The 14,770-nt window shown below is 38.1% G+C and overlaps 1 long non-coding RNA gene across 1 annotated transcript in view; it reads left to right on the forward strand.

Moving 5' to 3' along the window:
• The window catches only part of LOC144300465 (uncharacterized), a 90,535-nt gene that overhangs the window by 31,157 nt on the left and 44,608 nt on the right, over positions 1-14,770 (forward strand). The window contains exon 2 of the long non-coding RNA XR_013367116.1: positions 4,139-4,289. This is a non-coding gene — a long non-coding RNA (uncharacterized LOC144300465). The remainder of the gene's footprint in view (positions 1-4,138; positions 4,290-14,770) is intronic.

Below are 14,770 nucleotides of genomic sequence, written 5' to 3' on the forward strand. Positions count from 1 at the left end.
TTAATCAAAACTTTGGAGAAATCAGTTTGATGAACTCAATACCTCAAGATAAATTGTTAGCTAAAAAAAGAATCTTGCTATTTGTGAAAAACAAAGTGCCAGAAATGTTATTAGAGGTTTTAAGGATTTCAAAGCAATACTTTGGCATCAGTAATCCCAAAGAATCCAGACAGTATTCTGAACTATGTAGTTTATATCTAAGTAGAACTGAGATTAAAGATGGAAGAGAAGTATCAAGGAAAGGAGTCAGTTGGATCCCTAGTATATTTCCATTAACAAAAGACTAGGAGATATCGCTGAAATTTCAGTAAACTTACAAAGAATGAGCAATTGCTGTGATCCTATTTTTGATCTGTTCTCCTGGCTTTTAGCAGCTTCACTTGTTTTTCCTAAAATTATCCTAATCTGTAAAGTCTTCTGTGTCTTAATGCAGAGAAAAATGTGATGAAAAACTTTGCCTAAGCTACAGACATTCCTGTACTTGGCTCTTCTATCAGCACCGGCCCTAACCTAAACTTAACCCTAAATTTTGCTCTGGAATAATTAACGGCACCAGCACTAGAGATGTGCTATTTCTATTATAGAAGAAAAACATAAGGAAGAAGGCCTTTTGATCTAGCCCTTTCCTTCCTCATAGGATCACCTAACAAGATGACAACTGCTTATCTTAATGAGGACAACTGCTTATCTATTGTGACCTTGAGGCAAGAAGGGTAAAGACATAATGCCAACTCTCCAGAGACGCCAGATGGAAGACTGGACAGAACTAGAGCCCTGATGATGTCTTTGAACCACTGAATTAATCCTGGAACAGCTGACCTCCAGATTTCTGTTGACAGAAATGGTTAGGCCATTGATATATCAAGGTTTTCTGTTCCTTTTAATCAAAAGCATCCTTAATTGATATACATAGCTTCCCACTAATTAGAATAACCCTTTACATGGCATATAAGATCTCCCATGACAGGACCCTGAAGACCACATTTCCCATCACTTTCCTTTATGTTCAGGGAACACTATCTTTTTTTCTGTCTCTTCTCAGAAATGCTGCCTCAACATACATAATCCCAGTAAGACCAGTATCAAGTGTGCATTAATTACCTCTAATATCTGGCTCCAACCCAGGGAATCTCTAGCACATGGTAGGTTCTTGATAAATACTTGATGATTGGATAGATGCATAGGGCTACTGGTTGGTTCTTCAAAGAATATGATAGACAATAGTAATTTAAATAGTTTAGCCCCTTGGAGAATCAGACCTCAGGATAACAAGGACTGAATCTGATGCTTAAGTGAAGAAATTTAATTCCTATCCCATAGTGTTTTCCTCCTGAAAATGAGTACTCTTGTCAAATCAGTGAGACCCTATCATGTTGGCGTTATATATCCTGATTTCTTTCAAGCATTTTTATGTGTATACATTATGTCCACTACCAAAGAAGTTTGAATCACTCTGCTTATTTCACTTGTTATTTGATTGTGTGCTAAACCAATCAGTATAATTTATTTCAGTAACATTGTTATGAACTTTCCCTTTATTAATTTATTTCTTGTGAAACAGTATGGCATCTTTCCATTAGCTCTTATTTAAAAAAATAAAGTTGCTGCATTATAATAATGTGAAAACAAATCTTACATCAGAATTTTTAAACTGTGGTATATGGGAAAATTATTCAATTAATACTAGAAAAAAGAACAACGTATAATGGAAATAATGGCATTTACCAGTTAGATTTTGTTAGGTATATCAGTTGGAAATTGAATTTAGCTGCAGGTAAAGGAGACCCCAGTATAATAGCATAATGAGATTGGGGTTTTGTTTTTCTCACATAGCAGAAAATCATTTGCCTGTTGATGTTGTGTCAGAGGCTCATGGATGTTAGGGACCAGATCTAGGATTCCCTTGGGCTTTTTCTTTCGGTGATTTTGTGGTCAAAATGTGGATGTTGAAGCTCTGGTCTTCACTTTCACATTCTAGTCAGGAATAAGGGTAAAGAAATCATATTTATTGTGAAATTCTCAGGGGATCTCCACTTACATCTTATTGGCCAGAACTGGATCTCATGATTACACCTGCCCACAAGGAAGATTAAAAATATGTGTTTCTGGATGTCTGCAGGAAATCACAGTTACATTAATTATAAAGAAAGGAAGAATGGTATCTTGGTGGATAATTTTGCCAAAGTAGTTATTTCAAATGGTTATGTGTGCCTGACGGCCACATTACTAGTATCACCCTGAAACTTTGTCATACTATATAGATGTACACTACAGGTCTCCTTCCTTCCACGGAAACACTGTACCATGGAGAGAGAATGAAAATGTTTTCCCTTTTGTTTACGATCAAAGAATGTCCTCTTGATGAAATGAAGTTTGCTATTAATTTCTTGTGGAAGGAAAACCATCCAAAGCTAAGAACTAACAGTTACACAGTTAATTATTCTTTGGCATGTGGATATTAAGGTGGCTCACCACTGTTTGTTGAAAATACAGTTCTTTCCCGATTACATTATCTTGACATCTTGGCATCCTTGTAGAAGATCAAGTGTCCTTAGATGTATGAGTTTATATCTAAACTCTTCATTGAATTCCATCAGCCCATATTTTTATCCTTATGCTAGTATTGCACAGTTAATGATTATGTTTGCTTTTTGGTAAAATCTGAAATCAGAAAGTAAGAGTCTTCCAACTTTCTTCTTTTGCAGGGCTGTTTGGTTATTTTGAATCTCTTAAGTTTCCATAAGAATTTAAGGACCAGTTCATCAATTTCCGCAGAAAAGGCAACTGGAATTTGGATAGGAATTGTGTTAAATGTATATATAAATTTGGGGAATATTGCCTTCTTAACGATTGCTTTCTTCCAATCTCTGAATGTATTTCCATTTATTTACATCTTAAATAGTTTCAATGATGTTTTGTGTTTTTTTCAGTGTGCAAGTTTTATATTTCTTTTTACACACATATTCATAAGAATTTTTTGGTGCTATTATAAATAAAATTATATTCTTAATTCCATATTATGTTGCTTATTATTCATGTAAAAATAGAACTATATTTTCTATATTGGGGCTGTATCTCACAAACTTGCTGAACTTGTTTATTAATTCTACTAGTAATTTTTTCGAGTGTGGTATTTTTTGTATTAGATTACTCAGAATTTTCCACATTACACAATCATGCCATTTGCAAGTGCCATTTTCAATCTGGATGTCTTCTAGTTCTTCTTTCCTAATTGCCCTGGCTAGAACCTTTAGTACAGTGCTGAACAGAAGTGACGAAAGTAGAGATCTCTGTCTTGTTCCTAATCTTACAGGAAGTATTTTCAGTCTTTCTCCATTAAGTTTAGTATCAGGTGTGGATTTTTTGTAGATGTCCCTTATCAATTTGAAGAATTCACATCTATTCTTAGTTTGTTGAATTTTTTTCCTATCATGTGTATTGGATTCTGTTTAATTTTTTTCTACATCTATTGTAATGATCTAATCATTGAGGTTTTGTCCTTTTTTTCTAGTAACATGGTGTATAGATTGATTTTCAGATGTTGAATAAACCTTGCATTCTTAAAATAAATCCTACTTGGTCATGGTGTATAAATCCTTTTTGTATATTGCTAGATTCAATTTGGTAGTATATTGTTGAAGATCTCTGTAAATGTATTCATAAAGAATAGTAGAGTCCAGTTTTCTTTTCTTGTGATAACTTTGTCAATATTACCAGGGTAATACTGGTCTCATAAAATAAGTTGAGAAGTGCTTTCTCTTTATTTTTTAAAAGAAGATGTGAGATATATGCTTAATTATTTTGAAGCATATGATGGAATTTACTAGTAAAATACATTTGGTTCTGGATTTTTCATTGTTGGATTTTTTTATTATTATTACTATTCTGCTTATCTGTTATAGGCCTATTCAGATTTCCGATTTCTTCTTAGGCCAGTTTCAGCAGTCATATCTTTTAAGGAGTTTGTCATTTCATGTGGATAATCTAATATGTTAGCAGACATTTGTTCATGATATTCCCTTATACTGTATTTATTTCTATAAGGTCAGTAGTAATGTCTCAATTTTTATCACTCATTTTTCTAGTTGGTTTGGATCTTCTTTCATTTTCCCTTGTGCAATTTTTTTTTTTTCCGTAGGCCCCATGCCCATCATGGAGTCCAACATTGGGCTTGATCTTGGGACCCTAAGATCGAGACTGGAGCTGAGATTGAGCATTCAATCTATTGAGTCACCCAGATGCCCCTTTCCTTGATCAATCTAGAAGAAAAATGAGTTAATGATACAAAGGTAAAGTTTAAAATCTTACCCTCAGTACAGAAGGAGGCAAAAGAAACTCACAAGATGGTTAAGTTTAATGATATGAAAACAGAGGAAATTATATAACATGTATACTTAATTATTTGGTTTCTCAAAAAAAGAGGACATAAAAAAGTACTGATGATCTTAAGTATAGAAAGCAAACATGTCTGACATAAAGAATAAATGAAATTGCAAATTTAATGTGATTATCTCTACCAGGTAAAATCAATGAAAAAAACACTGAGATATATCAATAAATATGTATTGTATTTGCACCATATGACAAGTACCTACCTTGTATATCAAAAATAAGCCAATCTACATCTCATTTATTATTCACAATAACCTTACAAAGTATAAATTATTTTTGTTATTTTTGACAAAATTCTATTTTCCAATGAGAAAACAGATTATACATAGAATCTAAAAAGGCGACTTATACAAACAGACAGTGGTTTCCATGGGCTGAGGCATGAGGGAAATGGGGAGATATTGTCAAAGAAGACAAAGATTTAGTAAGATTTTACAAGATTTAGTAAGTTCTGGGAATCCGGTCAATAATATGCTGACTATAGTTAAAAAAAAAAAAAAGGAAAAGGAAAATGAAAATGAAAATGCAGAGAGATTAAAGAACAATTACCATGGTCAGAAAGCTGGAATGAAGCAATGCCAGGACTTTAATCCATAGATGACTTTCTCACTCTTGCTTTGCTATATTTGGTAAATACATTTGTGATTCTTACCCAATATTTAAATATTCATATACATAGCATTTTATATATTTGGTCACTGATAAAAAATAAGATTGTACATATATATATGTATATATATGTTTATATATATGCATGTAAAATGAATAATTCAGCAAGTTGACAGGTTTTACTAGGAATATCTGCATATATTCCTGATTATACATAATTATGAACTTTTATCATAGAAGTATTTTGGGGGACACCTGGGTGGCTCTGCGGTTGAGCGTCTGCCTTTGGCTCAGGGCATGATCCCGGAGTCCTGGGATCAAGTCCCACATCAGGCTCCCTGCATGGAGCCTGCTTCTCCTTCTGCCTGTGTCTCTGTCTCTCTCATGAATGAATAAATAAAATCTTAAAAAAAAAAAAAGTATTTTGGTATCAGTGAAAAGTAAATGTTTTCTCTTCTTTTTCTAACTTAGGGAAGATGAAGATGTTCAATTGAAGATCTTTTTTTCTGCTATTTTTTTTCTGCTATTTTTCAAGGTGAAAAATAGGAACACTATGTCCAGTAAGGATATGCCCCGCTTTCCACCTTTTGGTTTATGCAGTTTACCTGATAATTGAGCACAGACATATGAAAGTTTGGACATCAACTATAGCTTGGGGTGAAGGAGACAAATATTTCATGTGAGGAAACCACAGACTCAGCAGCAGATGCCTTTTTCATCCTTGGCCAACCCCTTCCCCCCCTTCCGAAACATGTGTTTGCATTTTAATGAGAGTAGATACATAACTTCCCAGGAAAAGACTACAGTAAAGTAGGGTCAAATAAGCAAAATGCTGTATGAGTTGCTGGGGAAATGTCTAGTGACAGGAATAGATAGTGCTTGTTGATACGTGATTGTTGTTTAAGAGGTGTTGTAGTCATGCTGTGAGCCTTTAGCAGAGGTTGAAGAAAGCAGCATGATGTTGGAGCATCACTTTTAAGTGTTCTTTCCTTCAAATGGCATCCCCCATCCTCTTTAATTCTGGATTTGCATTTTACTGTGGTGTTGAATGGTTTCATTTGTAAACGTCAAATCTGGGGCCAGAGTGTATGGGTGTGACTAGCAGGGCCATCCTTAGCAGCCGTGTGACTTACCTCTCTGTGCTTCAGTTGTCTCTCTTAGCAAGGGCTGCCGTGGTGCTGAAATAAGTTCAACCATGTGAAGAAGTCAGAGTAGCGCCTGGTACAGAGTGGGGTCACAGTCATGTTAATGTTATTGCTACGATTATCCCAAAGCTAAATTTCTTCAACGCTACTTGCCAACTAATCTCCAACAAGGTATTAGCTGTTTCAGTTAAGGTGTTTATACTTAAGGGTATTAAAACTTAATTAGGTGACTCCTGAAGGTTAGAAAACCTTCAAAGTCTACTGGACAGGACATCTAATTGTGGAATTTCAGACACTTTGTATCGGGCCCCAGGAGAGGAAGCATGGCTATTGCAGCAGCGTGCAGTGCCTGGCACCCCCCAAACGACTGTGTGTGGGCAAATGTTTTCTCCATCTGTGTGTAATAGAGCTCCAGAACAAGGAATCAAGAGAGAAAACAAAACCTAAACTCCAGGGAGGAAGTGGACGCAGACTGAGGCAACAGCCGGGGGATGGGGAGGTAGGGGGAGTCTCATGACAGTATGGCCATCTTTTGGATACTCAAGCTGCTTACTGTAATGGAGTTGTGACATTCTTCCTTTGCTGATGAAACGGTCTTGATTTGTGGTTTCACATGGCTTCTCTGTGAGCCTACTTGAAAATCTGGGAAGGAGTGACTCCAGTCTGCTAAGTCTGGTTACAGAGCAGACATTCGATGAAATGATCTAAACGAGAGACGTGTGCATGCAGACGATGAACCTCAGTGACCTCTGACTATCCTCCAGTAATTTTATATATGTAAGGAAGCTACACGAACTCTTGTGAATAGCAACCAAGCCAACAGTGAAAACAATGAAAGAATATGATGAGACTTTTATTCATCTCATGACTATAATAATGAATTTGTGTCTGAGCTAACTGCTGGCAAGTAGTGCAAGTTAAAAAGAAATCAGAAAGAAGTCAGAAGTCAAAAAGAAAGGAAGGAAGGAAGGAAGGAAGGAAGGAAGGAAGGAAGGAAGGAAGGAAAAAGAAAAAGAGAAAACTAAAGAGAAGAAAAGAAAAATGGTGGAAAAACAAACCTCTTGGAATAAAATACTACAATTAAAACATTAGCGGAATGGGGGTGTTACATCGCTCCCCAGCTCTATGTGGAGAGCATTCACTTAACCTGACAAAATGACTAAGGTTGGGAGGATCAGGGAGGGGAAGTCTTGACTGCCGTTCTTTGGCCCTTGGATGGCAAAGGTTATGCTCTCTTCCTTTGAGTTATTTCCTGCCATTTTTCTCCTGATATATGAGCCATTTTGTTCAAGACACTTTCTGTAGGCTCCCTCTAAAAGGATTTCTAGTAACCTCCACTGGCTTGTGGTCTCTCCCTTGCTTCCCCCGGAGGAAACCCCTTCTTGAAATCTGGGAAGAGGCAAGCAGGGGTGCACCCCCCCCCCCCCCCCCGGCAGTGGTGAATGCCAGGCTGTTCTTAAAGTGTTTCCGAGAGGCCAGATGGAGGCTGTCGGTTGTCATAAAGACTACCTGTTAAAGAGCGCTCCTAATTAGCTAACTGACTATCTGGAGAAAGCTCTCATGGTCTCTCTGTGCCTGGTCATTATTGAGTAAGCTACTGCTGAATGAAACAAATGTGTTCTTTATAATGATGAGGTCATTTCTACGCTTATTAGTCTTTAAAGCGAGCTGTTTCTTAGAGAACAAAGTTGGATTTGAGAGGGAGAGAGGGAAGATGATGACTTATACGAAGAACAAGAGAAGGAGCTTTTGTGAGTATGTGCCCACATATTTTATTAAAAGTTTCAGTGGCTGCTTCCAAGAGCAAGGTGTCTGTGCCTTTAATCATTTTCATTTTAAAAACAGAGCCTTGTATTTCCACATCTTCAGCTGTCCCAGAGGGCAGCTAGGCCAACATTAATTTCTCTTTATGACAGGACTAGTGCTGCCCCAGGTCTTCAGAACTGCCTAAAATGTCTGGAAAAGTAGATAATGAAGAGGATATTAGAATTGTAAACAAGAACAATTTTGTAATAAAAACCATATATTTTCTCCATTGGACTTTGGGCTTAATACTGCGGCAGCAAAAGTGTCACGAGTCATAATTTGTTGATGGCTACTGAGCATTAGTTACAGTCAGAGCGTGTGCATAAAGGGCAAGTCCTCCTGGCATCCCATTAAAGGAGATCTCGGATGGGTAATTGCAATTTCGTTGTTCTAATGCGTCTCTTTCATTGGGTTTTTCACTGCCCTACCTGATGAAAAGAACTTGTGTATGAAACTCAGGCTGCTCACGGAAGCTTTTGCCCTTATGCACAGGTATTCGGCACAAGTTTAAAGGATTTATTAATGGAGCGTGTGAAAGGATCACCCTACTAAAAGTCAAGGGAGACCTATGTCCAGCCCTGGATTGCCTTCAAAGGTTTAGGAAGGAGCCTGATTGGAGCATTGAAAAAAAGAAGCACTTCCCTTACTGGTCCATGTGTCTCCAGGAGCACATCCCTGCTTCTATCATCTGTTTGTCCTTGATGACAGGGTTTATGAGTCAGACACGATGGACTAAGGAACTGTAGATTTTCCCCAAGAAACAGTCTGCAAGGAATGTGGGAGCAGAGTGTAAAATGTAGGCATTATTGTCTGTTAACATCATAATCGGCATTATCTTCTGACAGTGCCCGGCAGCTGAGAAAGTTCATACTGTGCTTAACCTTTTGTCTTTGCCTCATCCTTTGTTGTCCTGCTTCACTCAAGAAATCGGAACACATAATCCCCAAAACATAACAATCCACAATAATATGGTTTTTGTTTGCATTTCGTATCTGCTTTTATTGTACTGAGTGGCCTGTGTTCCGTAATCTATTCCCTGAATGTCATTTTGCAAGAGAAACAGATGCACAAAGCCTCTCAATTTCTATGGGGATCTTTCCCTATTGAAGGTAATAATGAAAATATTTATGTTTTCAATTAGCCAAAACTTATTTGCACATTTGTATGGTTTTCTCTTCAAAATTGGCAAGAGTATAATAGCATATGTCTCAAAAGACAGTCTTTCTAATGAAGTGTGGGGTGAGATGCCAAATACTTTAATTTTGAAGTGAAAAGGGAAGGCACGTTGTGTTTTATGAAATCTTGTAAAATATTACGATTTCAAAAATAAGGCAGAAACGTTTCGTCTGCATCTATTAGTTATCCGATTCCCCTTTCTCGCAGCCAGGATGTGCAGGGAACGGGCTGCATCCTGTGGTGTGATCACGTTAGGTGTGGGCGTCTTTCCGATGAGCTGGGGTGGTGGGATCCTGTTCTGAGCTCACTCGGCCTCGGTCCGGAGTGAACAACAAAAAGGAGATCTCTTCCATCAAGTAGGCACCTGTCCAGAGGTTGGGGGGGAAAGTCCTCATGTGGATTTAGCCTAAGAGAGCACAGATAACCACCACCTTGCCTTCTGTGTCTAATAAGATGTGAAAGGGGGCAGAAATAATGAGTATTACATTGTATTTTTCATGTAAAAGCCTGAGAAACAAAACGTCCTGAACACTGGCAGTGATTCCAGTCATTTTCAAATGAAAAGGGCTATTTGTTTCCAAATTACAGCAGCCACTGGAATGCATACGTTTATGGCTCAGAAATCCTCATTTTGTGAAGTAAAATTACCTTTCAGTAATTTAGTCACTGCAGGCTTTCTCCTGCTGACTGGTCAGAAGCTATCAGATAGCTTGCAGCTGCAGGCTGAAGCCTGACCATTTTTTTTTTTTCCCTAGGACAGGCAGTTAGTTAGTAGAGCCATCAGTACGGCATCTGTCATCCTGCTAGGCCCAAATTGTTTTCTATGATGGATGTCACAGTCTGTATGATCAAAATAGAAGCCCTGCTGCTTTTAATTGCAAAATCGGAGTACTTGCACATTTGTTATTATGCCGAGGTTATTACCTCACACAAAATGAATTAACAGGTGAAAATAATTGATGAGAGGAGTCTAGGGATTTTTAGCCTCTTCAAAGAGACTTTGTAATTATGGCATAATGAATGTTCTGAGACATATCTGTGGGGGGCAGCATGAGACCACCAAAGATCTCTCCAGATTGATGATAAATTCGACTGAATTCTACTGTAATACTGCTTAAATTTACTTAGCAATTAGTTTAATAGGCCTACATGATTCATGATAACATACTGAGAATTTTTAAATAAGTTTGTCCCATCAATCTATAAATTAAGCTACTTACCTGCGCTCTCTTCCCGAGGTGATGGAAAATGTGAACGAGTCAGACTTTCCGAAACAAAGGTGACAGGATAGGGGTTTGGGTTTCAGAAATACCTGACTAAATGCTGCTGGCATCTCAAATCATTTCCCTTCCCCTTTTCCAACAGCTTGGGAAAAGAGCCTCACCAAATTTTGTCCAAATGCAGTTTTAAGAGTTCCCAGCACATAAAGACTCTGCATTTGTCCCGTGAAGTAAATCGTTTAAACATTTTGCAAGCTGAAGTAATTGCTCTTGGCTTTCTGACCACTCTTCCATTCAGACTTGGTTATATTTCAAATTCATTCAAGCCCCTGAGTGCATCCAGAAAGATGGAGTCCGGCCATCTTTCCCCTTGCTCGTGACATCCTGAACTACACTGGGGGGCAGGGGGGTAACTCTATCATCATGAACTTCTCTGCAGAGTCGCTTTGGAGCACAGAGGGCATTTTCCCTGCCTTAACCTGGTGCAGTCAGCAGCCTGGGACACTGCTATTCATCCCTACTGCCTAAGTCGGTATGGGATGGTAGTTGTAGGACAGATAACCTAAAAGGCGCAAGAGTGGAGATTATTAGCAAGTGGCCTAGGGGACCATGCAAAGGAAAGAAGAACAAAAAGATCTATAACTGAGCTCATCGTGAGCATGCTTCTTTTTAACAACTACATACTATTCACAAACTGTGTGCATTCAAGCCCCAAGGTGATTCTTTTAAGCAGCGAAAGCTGACAATTAATAGTGGGTACGATTATGAGAAACACACATAAAGGAAACCTTGAGATTCAGATAACTTTACTGAAAGTAAAGAGAGAAAAAGAAACGGAGGGCAGGACTGTAACTTTTGAGGAATTATAAACTCAATAAAGGAGTCGCATGTTTAAAAGCATCTATATTCATTTTTTTAGGTGACAGGAAGCTTTATCACAGATTCAAACTAGATTGATTAATCTATATTTCCAGAAGACATGCATTATTTACCATTGTTCTTGTTCCTTGTGTCACACACACACACACACACACATGCTTTCCTGCCCCAAAAGTAAGAAGCATCTATCTAAAGCAGCTTTCTTTTCTTTTTAAGGTAGTTTTTAATGACGATTTGTTGTTGTTCTTATCCTGAGTTTAAATGGAATGCATATTTGAGGTGTGCAATCACTATTAAGGAATGCAGTTGATATTGAGGTGACTTTTATTTTAGGTTTATAGCATTATATGTAATATAAAACGTGATATTATATATTGGGAGAGATATGTAGATATAGATCATTCTTTGCAGATTTACTGCCAGCACTTTGGAGTTAAGAGTATATAATATCAAAAGATCTCAATAACAGGAAGAAAAAAAATACCTGGCAAGCAAACATAATGAATGCAAGGCAAGTAGCGGATTGCCCCACATGTGAAACGGACTGTGGTAACTCATATCAGGCTGCATGTCACTCGCGGAGGCATTTTTCATAAACCTTCACACGCCTGCATTTATCTTCAGAATAAACCCCAAGATGAATTCTCCAAAGACATTAACGATAGATAAATGCTTTTTAAACAAAATAGTCTATTTGAAAAATCTGTTACAAAGGAAGGAGGGTGTTATACAATTGGACTTCAATTCTGTCATAAACGATGGCCCCAATCTGTGGTGGCACTTTATTGTGGTCTTAACTTTAATGGAGAGCAAAACAACGTAAGATTCACAGGTTAATGCGGCACAATCTTGATTCATGGAGATTATGCTGGATTACTGTTATGAGACACAATGGAAAACACTCAAGGGATTAAAAAATGCAGGTAACACTGCGAATTTCTGAAAGGAATTCATGTTAATTATGGCTGGACACAGTTTTTGAAATCTGATTATTAAAGACAATTCAAAAATCTTCATAGCACTCACCAAAGAGCAATAGATGACACAATTTAAATTTCACGGTAAGCTATCCAAACACAAATAGATGTGTTCTCTACAGAAATGAAGAACAGAGGGATTGGGTGTGCTTTATGATAGCTTTGTGACAAATGACACATACATAGAGTGCAGTGTAACTGACTCTAAAGCAAATTCAGCTGCTTTTTTCTTGTCTCTTCTTTTTTCTGTATAATATGTACAGAAGTACAAATGTTTAGACGGTGTCTAGTGACTACAAACAAAGAGTGTTCAATGCAGTGTGTGTGTTTACCAAAGAAATTGTGTTTTAGATGGGAAAATCTGATGCTCTTTTTAACGACTGTAGAATGTGAAGTAGTAAGGATAGGGAAAAGACTATTTGTTTTATTCATGGGCCATTGCAGAATGATTCTCGTGTGTCGTAGGGGATGGTGAGCTCATGGAGTCTGAATCACTGACTTACCAGACAGATCTGTTTCCAGGAAAGGAACAGATTTCGTTGATAATTAAATGAGAATGCAAATAATTTCTTTGATGATGCTGGAATTTTGGTAGCATTCGTCGCTGCTAGCATGCTCTGAATTCTGTGTAATTAAATGGAATTGGATTTTGGACCTGGCTTTATGAAGACGGCACTGGTTTCTGAGTAATACCCCATTCAAACACCTCACTCTGATGTATTGCGTTAATAGATCATCAGAAGCAGTTGTCATTCCAATGATGTATTAGTGTAATACATGAGAACGAGCCTCACTGATGATGTATTTAGTACTCACAAGATGGCAGTGTCCAAAGAAGAAATGGGCCCACTAAGGAAGCCATTATAATTACAGGGTGAAGTCAGTCAGGGAGCCAGGTTGGTGTGTTGGTGCCCAAGCTCTTTTAGGACACTCTTGCTAGTACGATGAGAAAGAGCATTATTTTCCCAGTTCAAAATAATTTCCACCAGTGAACTGCAAGATAATATACACACGTCTGGTTACCATTCAATATTTTAGTGCACGTCAATGTCTGTGCTGGGAGAAAGCATTGTGTACTGTGAGTGCTGGCTTGTGTGGGGGGGTGTGTGTAGGGAATCTCTCTTAAGCAGGATTTTCTGGGATGATACTCAAATATATTATCGTAACAGCAGTTTTCCCACTGATAGTTTCTGCCAAAGGGGAAGCTTTTGCTAGTAAGTGTCTACATGCCACCAATCATGGGCACAGCTTCTGGCATTAGCTGGAGAGGCAGATATTTTAAGTAAAACATTAAACTTAGGTCTGACTGTCATACATTTTCTGCTAATAGAGCTTGCAACACCTACTATAAATGTAGATGAATTAGAGACTCCCAGTGACCTCTATCTACCTCCTGCTGTGCTTTTTCTAAAAGGGTAAGAGAGAGACTTTTAAATGTTTATAACGTAGGGCTAAAAAGGCTTTTTTATGCAATGGAATAGCAGTTACTGTTCACCTTCTTACAGCAGCTGATTGCATCATAAATAAAACAGTAGGGCCAGTCATCCCAGCTGTGGGATGGATGCATCCGGAGAGCCGCCAAAAGGCATCAGTGAAGGAGAGGGAGTTTTTCTTCCCAGGATCTGGGCTGGCCTAGACTGGAGGTGTCACTGCCCATCTGGGAAGGAACAAGAGGTGGAGGGAACCCAGAAGGAAGGAGAGATGATAGCTTATACGTGGCATTTCCTTCCCTGGAAACTTAGTGACTGAGGTATTGTTTGAAAGAAGTTTCCTGCCCCAACCCCCCCGCCCCACCCTGTTCAGGAAGGCGAAGCAGCAGGGGAAGGGAAGGCTTAGCCACAGAGATCTCAAGATGCTGAGGCAATGCTCAGTCCCCCTTTCCTGGCCAGGCTGCCAGTGGCTTCCTTAGCCTACATTAAATGACCAACTTAAAAGCAGGAGACGAAATTTGGAGGGGAAACAGCACAGGCGGCATTCTTTTTATTAAGTGGCATCTCTACTTTCAGATATGTGATCATTTTAAAAATGTGAGACAGCCGAGTCACTTTATGGTTTACGACTAATAAATAGGAGTTCGTTCAGGGGCCCTTTGGACCACCTCTGTTTTGTCTAAAGGCTTAGGAAATGTTATGGAGACAATGCATCACCTGCTTTAACTGACAAGAAAAAATGATGTTGAAATGCTTAATATATCTAATCCTTTTTGAGAATGATGATTTTATGTAATGCCCATTAAAATATGCATTCTCCAGAATGACTATTGATGACCCAAACTATTAACCCCTCATACTCAGTTCTATTTTAGACTCGTTAGTAACACTGCTGAACTGCTGAATGATTATTTCAGACAATGTAAAGTTTTCCTTACATCTAGGAACTAAGGTTTTGGGATATAGACTTGAATCCAAGGGTGAATAGACACGAGGTAGATTTTTTTAAATATATTTTTTGCAGGTCCATAAAACACCAAGAAAAGTCATGAACGTACACTCAAGATTATCATATTATACCTAGTCACCAATTATTCTCTGATATAAAAATGACTTTTTACATTAACAGAAGGCAG

Source organism: Canis aureus, chromosome 28 (genome assembly GCF_053574225.1).
Source record: "Canis aureus isolate CA01 chromosome 28, VMU_Caureus_v.1.0, whole genome shotgun sequence".
NCBI classification, from domain to species: domain Eukaryota; kingdom Metazoa; phylum Chordata; class Mammalia; order Carnivora; family Canidae; genus Canis; species Canis aureus.